This window comes from Malaya genurostris, chromosome 2, assembly GCF_030247185.1.
Source record: "Malaya genurostris strain Urasoe2022 chromosome 2, Malgen_1.1, whole genome shotgun sequence".
NCBI lineage: Eukaryota > Metazoa > Arthropoda > Insecta > Diptera > Culicidae > Malaya > Malaya genurostris.
This window is the reverse complement of record NC_080571.1, coordinates 23627495-23631310: the sequence shown is the minus strand read 5'-3', so window position 1 is coordinate 23631310 and position 3816 is coordinate 23627495.

The window sequence follows — 3816 nt, the reverse complement described above, 5'->3', positions numbered from 1 at the left end:
TTTGATGCTTTGTTTATGGAAACACGTGTCGTATAACAAGGTAAACATCCATGCCGGGTTATTTTATTGAAGAAGCGGGATATTGAACGAAATAATTATTTTAAAACTGTTCCCAGTTTTCAATAGTTTATTTTGAATTATATTACCTTCGTATGACAATATGAAACTTACGAGAAAAATATCGGTTCCAAAATGCAACACTCGTTTCAATGCGTCTTGTATTTTAAGTAGTAAACGGCTGGAACAAAACAACCATGTGCTCCAGTTTCTCTCTCAGTGCTTGCTGAGGTTATGTGGTTGCGTTCTCTAACAAAACGCATATCGTGAGACAGAAAGATAGAGAGAATGTTTCTCTTAAAAGAGTGGGGCGCTCACAACAGGCCTGTATTTGGTGGTTATAGAGCTGTGACTTTACCGTGTGGTGATGAGCTTTCGGTGCGGTTGCTATAAATATAGAGCTTTTAAGAAGCTTATTTGCATAAAACACAACATTGCAATAACATGATAGATATGGTCTGTACACACTAAATTACAGAGACAACGTAAAAAATTGCTAGAATGTAGTAAATGTTTTACGACGAATCATTCTAGAAGATTTGAAACAAGCTTTATTCTGAATGTTGCCAGATTTATTAAATCGAAAGATCAAGCTACATAGGCAAGAGTTTACGGTGATAAGATCTTTTGTTTAGAGTATTGCTACTTTGTTATTGATCAGAACCAATCAAGCTTGCAAAACGTTTTTTTCTGAAACAATTTGCTTGGGAATAGCACGTAGTTTAAAATTGTGTAAACTGCTTCGAACCCTGCATGCTGATCAATACCGACGCCGGCCACATGCAAATGCAGATTTACTTGTGAAGTAAGGATTGTTAGTTAAGTGCATTTTACCACTAGAAACCGAGGAATTCTTTGCATCACAGAAACGAATTAGTATGTTAGTAAATTTTCGAATAATATTATCATGTGTTGATTGCTCTGGGTAGCCGGCTACCGAGAATACGTTGCAATTTCATCGTCCTTTTGTATTAAGGAGTGTATCGAAAATAAGCTATCCACATACATTTGTTTTATACGCATGTATTTGAGATGGTTTTTTATGCACAGATCGCAGCATGCTGTGCGTTTGACTGTCAGCTTTCGATTCTTTACTTGTTTGTGCGGTTGAAATTCTGCGTTTTCAAAATGTCGCGTATTAAAAAGGAAGTGAAAATTAAGGTTCTGGACACAAGGCTAAGTGAGAAGCGAAAATTAGCGAAGCGGTTTGGATTTCATCATGCCACTGTTAAAACCATCATTAATAAGTTTGAGGAACACTATTCTTTGGATGAGCTACCAGGAAGAGGCAGAAAACCCGGTTCTTCCAGCCCGAAACTGGACCAGAAAGTGATATCTCTAATCACGAAGAACAAATCAATGTCAATACGTGATTTGGCCCAAAGAGCAGGAACGAGTGTCGAAATGATCCAGCGTATCAAGAGGCGAAATCACCTGAAGACCTACAAGAAGCAGAACATCTCGAAACAAAGTGTAGAACAGAAGAAGCGAGCAGTAACAAGGGCCCGGAAATTGTATTCGCGTCTTTTGCTGTGTCCGGATGCATGCATTTTGATGGACGATGAGACTTATGTGAAGGAGGACTCAAAAACCCCTCCAGGTCCACAATACTTTACTGTCGTCGTTGGGGAGGATGTAAGCGATGCGGACAGGTCGATTCAAGTGGAGAAATTCGGTCGATAGGTACTGGTATGGCAAGCAATATGTTCCTGTGGTTTGAAGTCAAACCTTTTTCACACTACCGGAACTATAAATGCAGAAATCTAGCAATCTGAGTGTCTCCAGAAGAGATTGCTGCCTTTATATAAGAAGCATAGTACACCTCCACTGTTTTGGCCGGATTTAGCGTCGTCTCACTATGCCAAAACCGCTCTCAATTGGCTTGCGGAAAAGGGTATCAATTTCGTTGAGAAAAATATCAATCCACCAAATTGCCCTCAGCTTCGACCCATCGAACGTTACTGGGCAATCGTGAAAAGGTTCTTCAAGAAAACTGGTAAGGCAGCTGAGAAGATGCAGGAGTTTAAAAAAATTTGGGCCCAATCGTCCAAAACATGCGATTCAACACTTGTCCGGAACTTGATGAAGAGCGTTCAATCAAAAGTTCGAAAATTCGTGAAGGAATAACTTAAATTTCATCCGGTTTTCATTATGCTCAAGTTTAACCTCGTACAATAATGGATCAATTTTTAATCGTTCATCGTTAATTAATAAAATATCGTTTTTTATCATAATTTGAAAGATAAATTTGTTGATAGCTTATTTTCGATAGACTCCTTATTCGCAGTTTATCCAGCCAAACAATTAAAAATTTCTCTTATAACATTTTCACGGATGTTGCGTGATAGGCAAGTCGATACTTTTCATGCAGCTTACTCCGGCTCACAACCCAACACATTGGGTCAGAAAATCAAAACAAAAAAAATATTTTGTTATTTTGTGTTTGCTTGTATTATTTTGTTCTTAATAGAGCTTATTGATTGCATGTGCCATCACGAATATAGACCGAGAACGATAAATTCATTAATGCCCTTTGTTACACCGGTAGATCTGAAGGCCTTAACTCCAGGAAGTTTTCGGATGGATCATCGGTTACAATGGTAGACCTTAAGGCCTTTTCCGAGGAGGTTTTGGATGTGCATGTTCTTCTACAGATCTTATCACCGTATGTCAATTTTCTTTAATTGTTGAGTACATACCGTACTATTATACAGCGATTATACACAATTTTTTTTTTCAGATAATTATTGGATGCCCACGCTCTTATTTAGATTCTTTGAAACCAAAAAAATCATTAATTTGCATTTTACAATATTCATCTCCCTGAAGCATGTTAAATTGTGTTGCATATGTATATAAATAGAAATTTTTGCAAAGACGAACTAATATGATGTAAACATAAACAGTATCCCTTGACTACCGATGCAGGGTTGCCATATATACGAATAAACCTACATTGAACAGATTTTTCAGATGAATTTGTGACCAAAATTCTGTATGTACAGATTACAGATTTTTGGTAAGAAATACAGATTTTTGATAGCGTGGATTAAAAATTGCATAATGATTAAGTTAAAATATATTAAATTATGGTATTGTTTTTTCTCGAAGTTAAACCATTATCCTGATTTGGTGTTATTTCTAAGAAGAGGATAAAATTTACATAAAAGAGAATATCATGAACAGAAAACACAGATGTCTAACTGCTAAAAAAGATTATTTTTTATTTTCACTTTTTCTTGCAACTAGTATACCGTAATTCCTTTTACTTCCAAAAATAAGGTAGTAAAAAATATGATTGCCAATTGCGTTATTCCTAATAAACGAAAGAGAAAATCATCAGGCTAAGCTCTCACTTTTAGATTGGAATTTAAAAGGTTTTCATCAAATGATCATTCCGATAGGCTCAAAGGCAAAAAAAAAAACTTCCAACTTTTTTCCAACACAACATCATAAAATTCAGACCAAGAAAAGTTATGGTTTCTTTGAATTTTGGGTTCTAAAGACTTTTCCATTCCGTTGTGTTTCGATTTCTATCATTTGTTGCATTTTCCATATACAGATTTTCAGTACAGGTTTTTGATTCCTCGATACAGATTTACAGATTTTTCTTCTGAAAAATGTAGATTTGAATGTGATAACCCTGTACCGATGTCTCTTCACTACCAGACAGAGCTATCAAAAATTCTCTATTAGTCGGAAAAAATCAATCGATTCATGTGATGAAAAATATATTCAGGGAGTAACAAAACAGATTAC